At 36.1% G+C, this 12,065-nt stretch overlaps 1 pseudogene; it reads left to right on the forward strand.

Moving 5' to 3' along the window:
* Positions 1-4,805: 4,805 nt before the first annotated feature.
* LOC111745805 lies at positions 4,806-4,924 on the forward strand (annotated as a pseudogene).
* Positions 4,925-12,065: the final 7,141 nt, after the last annotated feature.

The raw sequence follows: 12,065 nt of genomic DNA on the forward strand, positions 1-12,065 counted from the left end.
GGTAGTAATCAAAACGGCATGATATTGGCAGCAAAACAGACACACAGACCAGTCAAACAGAATCGGGAGTCCAGAAGTAAACTCATATTTATATGGGAAAATAATTTTTGACAAAAAGTCCAAAACATACAGTGGAGAAAGGAAAGCCTCTTCAATAAATGGTGCTGGGAAAATTGGAAGGCCATCTGCAAAAGAATGAAAAGACTGTTGTCTATCACCACACACCATAATTAACTCAAAATGGATTAAGGAATTGAATATTATACTGGAATCAATTAAATGCATAGAAGAAAACATAGGAACTAAACTCAAGGACTTTGGACTTAAAGAGGATTTTATGAATTTGACCTCAAAGGCAAGGGAAGTAAAAGCAAAAATAAATGAATGGGACTACATCAAACTAAAAAGCTTCTGCTCAGCAAAAGAAATCATCAACAAGGTAAAGAGACAACCATCCAAATGAGAAAATATATTTGCAAGCAACGCCTCTGATAAGGGCCTAATATCCAAAATATACAAAGAACTCATACAACTCAATAACAACAAAAAACAAATGGTCCAATCAAAAAATGGGCAGAGGACCTGAATAGATACTTCTCCCCAGAGGACATTCAAATGGCCAACAAATATATGAAAAGATGCTCAACATTGCTAGCTAGTAGGGAAATGCAAATCAAAACCACAATGAGATACTATCTCACACCTGTTAATCAACAGGACAATTAATAACAAATGTTGGAGAGGATGCAGAGAAAAAGGGACACTCATACCCTGCTGGTGGGACTGCACATTGGTACAGCCACTATGAAAAACAGTATGGAGATCTCTCAAAAAACTTAGAATTGATCTACCATATGATCCAGCAATCCCTCTACTGGGTATTTACCCCAAAGACTTGAAAACTCAGATCTGAAAAGATATTTGCACACCGATGTTCATAGCAGCATTATTCACCGTGGCCAGGCCATGGAAGCAACTGAAGTGTGCTACGATAGATGATTGGCTAAAGAAGCTGTGGAACATATATACAATAGAATATTACTCAGCCATAAGAAGAGATGAAATACTTCCATTTGTGACAACATGGATGGACCTCGAGATAATCATGCTAAATGAAATAAGCCAGACAGAAGAAAGTAGAAAATCACATGATATCACTTATATGTGGGATATAAACCTAAAAGCAACAAATGAACAGGACAAACAAAGAGAGACTCATGGACATGGACAATGGACTAGTGGTTACCAGAGGGTATGGGGTGAGGGAGGTGGGGAGAAGTAGACAGGGTAAAGGGATTGAGCCCATTATATAGGGGCATAGGGAAAGGGGGAAGTGGGTAAAGGGGATCAAATATATGGTAGCTGAAGGAAACTGGACTTTAGGTGGTAATCACACAAAAGAATATAAAGATGTCAAATGATAATGTACACCTGAAAATTATATAAGTGTATTAACCAATGTTACCCCAATATACATAATTAAAAAATAACAATAAAATTAAAAAAATAAAAAGTAAAATATATACAATATAAACTTTAAAAAAAGAAATATAAAAAATTAATAGTAATTAAAGAGATATTTGAATTACTGCATTTGCATAATCTCTCTGATACTGTAAAACACTTTCTATCTTTAGGAGAATATAATGGGTTGGCCTAGGTTTAAATTTTGCTCCTTCTGCCTACTTACCACCCTAGCTGAGTTACCAAACCTTTCTGAGCTTGTTTACTCCTCTTTTAAATGAAAATAAAAGTCTCAATCTCACAAGGATGTTGTGAAGATAAAATGAGATAAACTGCGAGCCCATTATATTGTCTAGCAGAAGGAAAGTACTCAAAAGTTGTTAGTTTCTCTCATTTACTTCTGGAAAGCCCACTCGATGTAATGGTGTAAAAAGGTAAAGTTAATAAAAAGTGGCTTAAATATAAACATGTATAATTTAAACATCGAATTAGAAGCAATTAAAGTCACACGTTCACTTACCGCCTTGTCCAAGAGTAGATTGGAAAGGCCTCATTCACTGTAACTAATGAGTAACGCATTTTGACCACCTAGAAGGCAGTTTCAGCAGTGGGCTCCATCTCTCTCCGAAGCTAGTAAGCACTTTTACCTGTTTTCACCCCAAGTCTTCATTTCTTTCTGAGCAAGCACTGAGCGTATTGTTCAGCAGCCCCATTCAACTGCTGCCAAGAATGAGAATCCTGGAGGTGCCCTTTATTGTGAAGTCTTGAAGTAGAACTTGAATGGAGAAAATGTGCTTTCAAAATAATTTATTTTGAATGCATTTTCACTTTGGTGGGGAGAGAAGGCACAGATGGCTGAATCAGGACATGTGCCAGTTCTCTCCTCACGCCAGGCATCCAGTGAATACAGGCTGTAAAAGAATGAGCTCTAGGAGAAGTGTGGAGGCTAAAAGAACACACAAAGTACCCACATAGTATGGTCCCTGGGTCACCATTAAACGCAACTGTTTGGGATAATCGAAAGCTTCCCTCAGAGATAATTCCAACTTCTTGAGTATTTGTTGTACCGCAGACTCCAAATAGTAGAAATTGGTCTCTATTATTTCCTTCAGTAGCTGTTCTATTAAAGTGACTTGGATGGGAACAACCAGTGGCTGGGAGACGGAATCATTCTTCCCAGCAGAAAGCTTGTCAAGATGTAGGTTTCCTGGCTTCACCTGTTATTCTTCAGCTCTGCCAAGTGGTTGAGGTTGCTGGCTGGATGGCACCCTCTGAAGCTCTTTTGAATATTGTTTCAAATTTCCTGATCTTCTGATTTGATCCAAAGCAGCAGCTTCTTTGCCTCCAACTGCTTTATTTACTCATTTCTAAACATTGCTGAGCCCCCACCAAGTTAGCTAAGCTCATTCAGGTTTCAGGGAACAGAGAGGCTCAGGTTATCAAAGTCGATGGGGGTTATTGTGGGGATACATGAGCAAGAGAGGAGAAAGTCAGCTCAGTAGCCAAATAGTTGGTCCTAAGGAACAGAGCAGGTATTTCTGATTCAACAGTATTCTAGGTATTTGTGTTAGTTTGTTAGGGTTGCTTTAACAAAGGTATCATAAAGTGGATGTCTTAAACAGTAGAAATCTATTGTCTCACAGTTCTGTGAGCTGGAAATCTGAGATCAAAGTATTGGCAGAGTTGCTTCCAACGAGGACCATGAGGGAAAATCTGTTCCATGCCTGTCGCCTAGCTTCTGGTGGTTTGCTAGCTGTCTTTGGCATTCCTTGACTTGTAGAAGCATCACCCCAATCTCTTCCTTTATCTTCACATAGTGTTCTCCCTGTGTGCATATCAGTCTCCAAAATTCCCCTTTTTATTACGATAACTGTCATATTAGATTAACACCCACTCTAATGACCTATTTTTAATGTAATTACCTCTGTAAAGACTCTATCTCTAAATAAGGTCACTCCAAGGTACTGAGAGTAAACTTGAGTGACAAAAGTCAACACATAACAGGGTCCAACCACCATTCTTATTTTGTTCCCTCAGACTCAGTCAGATTCTTGAATAAGCTTACCTTCCTCAGTCTGTATAGAGATTTTATCTGCTATTGAGCATCTTCTTTGTCTATATTCTTCTCTGACGTGGTTTCTGCTGTCTCATGATCTCTTTGTATTGACTTTTCTCTGTATGCCTTGGCCTCCATAGTACTCTCCTGACTTCTGAATCTTTTGGAGGTACTGAAACTCCCCGAGAATTTCATTGGTTTAGTTGTTCACTGTCGAGTACGGAGCATTTCTCTTGGCGAGGTTCTCCTGTCGAGCTACTCCATAGACTTCTGCTGGCCTTTGGTGGGTGGCTTGGGTTAGGACTGACTTCTGGACCAGTTGGCCTTGGCCAAGATAGTGAGACTCATGGAGCACAGCAATGGCAACCTATGCAGAAATCGTCTCCCATGGCTGCTTTTATTAGAAAGAGGCTGTGGACATGTGGAAGTGTTTGGATTTAAAGTGGCTGTGTGACCAGCACTATGCTAAGCCCTGGGGGTTCAGAAAAAAGCCATAGTTCCTTTTCGGTACATTCTTTTGTACCAAAGGAACTGGTGGGTGCTTGGCCCACATAATGGAGAACTCCCTTGCAGTGGCAGATCTGATTTCATAATTTTCCTGGTACTGAGAAGCTCCTTATAGAGCTACTGCTCTTTTCTGAGGCTACTGACAGACTAAAAAAAATATAAGAAATGACTAAAAAGGATTAAAGATATTGTTATATAAATGTTTATATGTAATTGCTTTTAACCTTTTATGGCTATTCATAAGATAATTACAGTACAGTAGTCTCCTTATCTGCAGTTTCACTTTCTGTGTTTTCAGTTAACGATGGCCCAAATTATTAAGTGGAAAATTCCAGAAATAAACAATTCATACATTTTAAATTGCATGCCTTTCTGAGTAGCATGATGAAATAATCTCTCCATCTCACTTTACCCTGCCTGAGATGTGAATCATCTCTTTGTCTAGCATATTCATGCCGTATATGCTACCTGCCCATTAGTCACTTAGTGGATATCTAGGTTATCAGACCAACTGTGGTGGTATCACAGTACTTGTGTTCAAATAACCTTTATTTTACTTAATGATGGCTCCAAAGGGCAAGAGTAGTGATACTGGCAATTTAGATATGCCAAAGAGAAGCCCTAAAATTCTTTTTAAAAATGAAAATGTATGTATATATAGAAATAAACACAGTATATATATGGTCGGTTACTATTTGTGGTTTCAGGCATCCACTGGGGGTCTTGGAATATACCCGCAGCAGATAAGAGGGGCCTGCTGTATTTATAAAAATATTTCACCTACGGCCATGCTGCCCTGAGCACGCCCGATCCCATCTGATCTTGGAAGCTAAGCAGAGTTGGGCCTGGTTAGTACTTGGATGAGAGACCATCTAAGAAGACCAGGTGCTGTAGGCATATATTTTATATATATATATATACACACACACATATACACACATATATATTTCTCAGAGGTAGTCCAGTAAAGAGACACAAAGTTGTATGATGCCTGTCTTCTTTATTCTATACTGTTAAAGTATCTCATAGCCAAGTTTGACTTCATTTAAGTATACCATCAAATGTCTAATATCCAGAGTTTTGTGAATGTGACTCCAAACTGAATGGTGCTCTTATCTACTCCAAATTTACTCCCTTTTCTTCCTTAAAAGGATAAGAGGCCAGAGATACAGGCTCAGATAAGGTTTTATTAAATTTATTTGGTTTTGTATCGGTTCCCATTTCAACTGCCCGATTAAATTATATGTCAAGGAGCCTACATCCCATCTAAAAATTCTCTTTGACTTTATAAGGACCATTAAGCAACATCTTGGACCTAACACTGCACTAGGCTCCCTGAAGAATACAAAACTGATCAAGGCAGAGTGTAGTTTCTGAGAAGCACTTAGTCAGTACAACTCCTTGGCCATAATCACCTTGGATTGTTGTGTTTCATTTTTCAGCTCTGGGTTACAGGTATCTGAGTAGTACTGCCCATATTCCTTGCACATCTCTGGCATTCTTCCACATGTATTGACTCTAGGATTTCTCATTGACGTGAAGGTTTTATGGTTTTCATTTTCCTTTTGAAAATGCTGTCCATTTAGCCTTCCTGCTGTTCCACCAGCATTGCCTAAGGTTTATGTGGCCTCAACTGAGTGCGAAGAGTTTTAACAAACATTTACTTCCATTATTTGCTTTTCAGTGTTTTCAGTTTCAAACCTTCATTTTTGTTTTGGAAGCAAAATGATTTATGAGGAGTTTACACAGAATTGTTTTCTTGAGATCCAGGTGATCTTTAGCAATGCGGATCAGGTTTTGCTGATTAGTTACTACAGGGTAAAAACAAAACAAAACAAAACAAAACAAAACAAAAAACAAAACAAAACAAAACAAAACAAAACAAATAGGAATGCCTTGATTTGAAACAAGTTTTATTTATCTGGCTTTGATCAAATAAAACCAGTGAATTTAGGTGTTTTATTTTTGGAACACTGGAATTCATCCAGGTTCAAAAAAAAAGGCAGTTTTTTGTTTATTTGTTTTTTGAAAGAGCCAGCTTTCTATATAAGAGGAAAATAGAAATTGAAGAACTTTCCTTTATCTTTCCTTTGCCATCTTTGTGCTATCTGAGGGCTAGGATTCTTTTCTATTTTTTCAAAGTGACTTCTATCTGAAAATTTTAGAAATTTAACACCTTTGGGTTATTAAAGCCAATAGGGAGTTTAGAAGTCACTTTCTTTGGTTTCCAGTCTTCCTTACCTGAAATACCCATTGCTACCCACAACTCTATGGTTAAAAATCTTTAAAACTCAAACATTTACTAGAAAAATAAAATTGCTTGTGTAACTTGTTACTGAGGAGTAGCTAAACAGAAATAGATTTGATATTCTAGTTGTCTTGTAAGGGTTGGTAACAAATAAATTTGAAAGTTTTATTAATTCTTCAAAATACAGAAAATATCAAAGACCCATGGACTTTCAGAGTTACCAGTTTTATGAACTGCTGATATAGTTTGTTCAGTCATTTTATAGGTAAAGAAATTGAGATCTCAAAAAATGTAAGTAATGTTATTAAAGATTATATAGCTATTTTCTTTTCAAATCAATAGAAGTGATGTCACTGATATGTAATGATTATAGCTCTGGTAATGTTTCAGTAGGTGTAGAGTCCAGGGTTTGTATGACTTATTTGAATATCAAAAAAAACCAAAAATGACTCTTTCTCAGTATCTCTCTCTGTCTCCCTGCCTCTCTGTCACCCCTTTCTCTCATCTCTTATCTCTATCTCTTATATGCTATCATAATTGTGTCAGTATATATATTTATATTTTACCTTGATATTGGCTTCTTCTCAGCACCAGAGAAGGAGTACAAGAAATGAGTCAGCACAAAATGCTCACAGCCCAGAGGAGGGGATGTGAAGCAAAAAGGAGAAAGCAGAAAGCCCGCAGGAGCCACTCAGGCATTCTCTAAGTCTCTCCCCTGGAGACTGTGTCCTCAGGTCTCTGCCTCTCTTGGGCTTCTGCTTCTTCTCTTTTATTCTGCAGAATGCTTTTTGCTGCTCTCAGTGCACAGGGGAAAGGTGACTTAGGTCAAATGCTTAGCAGAGAATGACCAGAGCTTCTGAATTCCCAAGAGAGATCTGATTGGCCTTCCTGAGTCAGGAGGCTGTGAATATTCCTTGATTTCAGAGGAGGGGAATGGGGACTGGTGTCTCACTTCAGTGGTGTCTGCATCATGGATTCAGTGCTCTATAGTTTACAGAGTGTTTTTCTGAAAAATTAACTATTTTAATTTTCACTACAAGCTAGGAGTGGATATTACTAGTGCCCTCATTATACACACTAGGGAACTGAGATTCAGAGGGATTAGATAGTGTATTTGTACATAGGGCTGCCATAACAAAGTACCACAAACAACGGAAATTTATTGTTTCACAGCTCTGGAGACTAGAAGTCTGAAATTAAAGTGTCAGCACAGTTGGTTCCTTCTAACGGCTCTGAGAAAGAATTTGTTCCATGCATCTCCCCTAGCTTCTTGAGATGGCAAATAGTCCTGACATTCTTTGGCTTATAGCTGCATCACCTCAATCTTTGCCTCTGTCTTCACAAGGCATTCTTTCTACATGTATCTGTGTCCGAATTACCCTCTTCTTATAAGGTCACCAGTCAAATTGGTGTCCAATTTGACACCAATAGTAAGGTGGTAAGATTCCACCCTACGCTAGTAAGACCTTAGTTAATTACAGCTATAAAGACCCTTATTTTCAAATAAGGTCACATTTGAGATATTAGGAGTTAGATCTTATAACATAACATCATAACATAACATAACATAACATAACATAACATAACATAACATAACATAACATAACATAACATAACATAACATAACATAATCCATAACACATAGTTTGCCCATACTTTGAATTCGAACTCAGAACTTTCAACTTTGCAAAGGAACTCGTTCTTTCACTAATTATTTTGGCAATATTAAAGCAGAAAACTACTATGGCTAACTGATCCTCTTCTATTTGTTATTCAATTGAGCAGTTATTCAATGGAGTAAATAAAGCCACTGGTTAATTTATCATTCACTATAGTTAATTATGCAAGATGTGAGGGCAGGAGCTTAGAAAAGGAAAAATTGTGGTCAACCAGTTGTTTTGTCTCTCACTAAGGAAATAAAATGATAAAAGAATAAAAATAAACTTTTGTGTGAGGACTGATACAATAAATATGCCTGATATGGTTGCCAAACGGTTTCTACGAAATACATTGATAATTTAGTTTCAGCTTATTCTAGTTCTCCCCAGCCCATTCACAGGCTCAACTACGTTGAGGACTCGAAACACTGGATGCTTAAAAGGAAAAGAAATTCTCTTAAGTATGAGCATAAACCAAAAAGAAAAGATGGAAATGGCACTAGTTTCTGAATTCTCTATTGTCCCAACCTTGGTCCTGAAACAGAAAATTTTATTTGCTTTTTTTCTTGGATGGAATTATGACTAGAGTGATCATATAATTTATCATCCACATTGAGAAGCTTTCAAGAGTGAAAGTAGTGATGAAAATTATTAAAATTATATTCCTTTAAAAATATTTACCAACCATCAGATTATTTTATTTTACTGGTGAATCTATAGAAGAGATCTATTCAGTCTCTTTTCAGAAATAAGATATCCGTGAATGATAAATATATAAGGTAAAACTTCATCAAAAAGTTGTTCCAATAATCCTTTTTGTTGTTTCACCAAATTTAAATGTGACAAAACTATATGCCTTATCAATTTCTATGTGATATATTAAAGAATATAAATTTATCCAATTAGAAGCAAAAAAGCCACCAAAATAGTCTTCACTTAGGGAAGATGTATATTTCAAAGACAACAATAGAATTTCAAAATTAAATCATCAATTCCATTTGAGCTCTCCTAGTTTCCTTCTTAATCTTTCCTTTCCTATTTGCATGCTCTGATTTTAATGATTGCAATTTGTAAAAGCTCTATTTGTTTTTTGATTAAAATATTTTTAACTTATTTTGACAAAATACATACAAAATATAGAGGACTCATTTACAAAAATGGTCAGTATCATTATAGTATACATAGGTTGAATTACAAAATAGTTTTATAAAAACTCAGAGCTTTCTAAAATCCAATTAATGGCGAAGAGCAATATTGCTATGCCGAATTTTATTTATTTTTAAAATTTTCACTCAACATTAGCTTAATCACAAAAATTTGTAATTCAGTTACTCTCTGTATATAAAAGAGAAGCAATATAGCTTCTATTTCGATGGGTTATTTTGGAGGCAATTATAAATTATGTATGCAACACAACTAATTCCAAAAATATCTCTGCTTCATAGGTTTCTTAATTTAGTAAAAACATTGGTTTTGCCATGCTATGCTCCACTAAAATTTGTTTATATTATTCCTACAAAAATATAATTATTTTCCTCAAATGAACTTTTTAGCTGAATTTATAATAACATTTATAACAACATCAGATGTTTCACTTTCGACCAAAGGAACTTTCTGAAGGTTTACTTTGATTCTGTGAGTTGAATGGAAAAAAAAAAATCCTGAAAAGAGAACCATTATGGAATTAAGTTGATTGATTTTCTATTTGAAGCACCTGATAATTCTGATATAAAGGTAGTGTCATCTGTGTGCAAAGCTTTTTCTTCTGCGAATGGAGCCAACACATTGACAGCTTTTTTATATGCACAAGAAAATTTGAAACAGAAAATGGAGAAACTCAATTTAAATGATTTTTGATTTTGAAAAGTCATGCTTTATCTGGTGATATGTAAATGCATTTTATGGAGTTGCATTTGTTAAATTGACTTTGGGTACCGTCCTCTCTTAAGAAACTACTAACCTTTGAAGATACTTTATACCCTCCACAGCAGGACTGCTTTAGACTTTTTCATTTACATTTCTCACATATCTAAGTTATAATTTCTCATATTTGCTATTGAGCCTCCTCTCTCGAGGTCTGGCAGCTTTGTGCATCTTGCACACTTCAGCATAGATCATGGGACTTGACCCCCACTGGCTGACTAGTGCAGGTAGCAGCATGGGATGCTTCTCCTCCCATACCTTAGCTGAAAGATGATACCAGTCCCTGGTAACTAGTAGCAGAGCACAGTTTGTGTTATCAGTAGGAACTCTGCCTGTGCTCTGAAATGGGGCTATTGGAAAGGATCAGAAAAAGAGGTGAGTTATCACTGGTCATCTTTCAGAGTTCACATAAAAGTGGTTGTGACTTTTTGTTTTATATATATATTAAATTAGATTTTCACACGTTAGAGTATGAACTCTAACTCTGCTCGCTGTACATATGTCTCACACACTATACCAGACCATGGTAGAAGCTGGAAGCACAAAGTAGAAATCTATTGAACCCATTTCACCTTAAAAAAAAATATAACTGTTAAGGATAATCTTTTGTTATCAGATGACAACTCTGGAACAAGTCCTTTTTAAAATATATTTTTTTAATTTTTCAATTACAGTTGGCATACAATATTAAATTAGTTTAAGGTGTACCACATAGTGATTAGACATTTATATACCTCACAGAGTTACCACTTGATAAATCTAGTACCTATCTAACACCATATATAGTTATTACAGTATTATTGACTATATTCCTTATGCTATTCTTTACATCCCCATGACTATTTTGTAACTACCAATTTACCTTTCTGTTCTTCACCCCACCCCTCCAACTCCCTTCTCATCTGGCAACCCTAAAAATGTTCTCTGTATCTATGAGTTTCTTTCTGTTTTGTTTGTTTATTTTGTTCTTTAGATTCCAAATGTAAGTAAAATCACATGGCACTTGTCTTTCTCTGACTTTTCCCACGCATCACAATACCCTTTAGGTCCATCCATGTTGTTGCAGATTGCAAGGTTTCATTCTTTTTTTAATGGCTGAGTAATTTTTCATTGTATATATGTACCACCTCTTCTTTATCCATTCACCTATTGATGGACATCAAAGTTGCCTCCATATCTCGACTACTGTAAATAATGCTGCAATGAACATATGGATACATATGTTCCTTCGAAGGAAGTAGTGTTTTGAGTTTGTTTAATACATACCGGGAAGTGGGGTTACTGGGTCCTTCTTTATCTCTTGTTATAGCCTTTGTTTTAAAATCTATTTTGTATTGTGTAAATATTGCTACCCTAGCTTTTTTTTTCTCATTTTCATTTTCATGAAATATCTTTTTCCGTCTCTTTTCTTTCAGTCTCTGTGTCTTTCAATCTGAAGTGAGTCTCTTATAGGTAGCATGTGTAAGGGTCTTGTTTTCTTATCCATTCAGCCACCCTATCTTTTGATTAGAGCATTTAATCCATTTACATTCAGTTATTATTGACAGATATGTATTTATTTTATTATTCATATTTTTAACCTTTTTTTCTTTCTTCTTCTTAAAGAAGTCCCTCTAACATTTCTTGTGATACTGATTTGGTGTTGAAGAACTCCTTTAGCTTTTTCTTGCCTGGGAAGCTCTTTATCTTTCTTTCAATTCTAAATGATAGCTTTGCTGCACAGAATAAAATTGGTTGTAGGTTCTTGCTTTTCATTACTTTGAATATTTTGTGCCAATCCCATCTGGCCTGCAAAATTTCTGTTGAGAAATCAGCTGACAGTTCTATGGGAGCTCGCTTGTAGGTAGCTAGATGGTTTTCTCTTGAAGCTTTTAAGATTCTCTCTTTGCCTTTAACCTTTGGCATTTTAATGATGTGTCTTGCTGTCGGCCTCTTTGGATTCATCTTTTTAGGATTCTCTGTGCTTCCTGGGCTTGTATGTTTATGTCCTTCACCAGGTTAAGGAAGTTTTTCTTCATTATTTCTTCAAATAGGTTTTCAATTCCTTGCTCTCTCTCTCCTCTTTCTGGTACCCCTGTGATGCAAATATTGGTGTGCTTGATGAGGGCCCTTAAACCATCTTCATTTTTTTTGGATTCTTCTTTTTGTTCTTCTTGTTCTTGTTCTTCTTATTCTTGTTCTTCTCCTTGTTGTTGTTGTTGTCCTTCCT

The sequence above is a fragment of the Pteropus vampyrus genome, unplaced genomic scaffold (assembly GCF_000151845.1).
Source record: "Pteropus vampyrus isolate Shadow unplaced genomic scaffold, Pvam_2.0 Scaffold165, whole genome shotgun sequence".
NCBI lineage: Eukaryota > Metazoa > Chordata > Mammalia > Chiroptera > Pteropodidae > Pteropus > Pteropus vampyrus.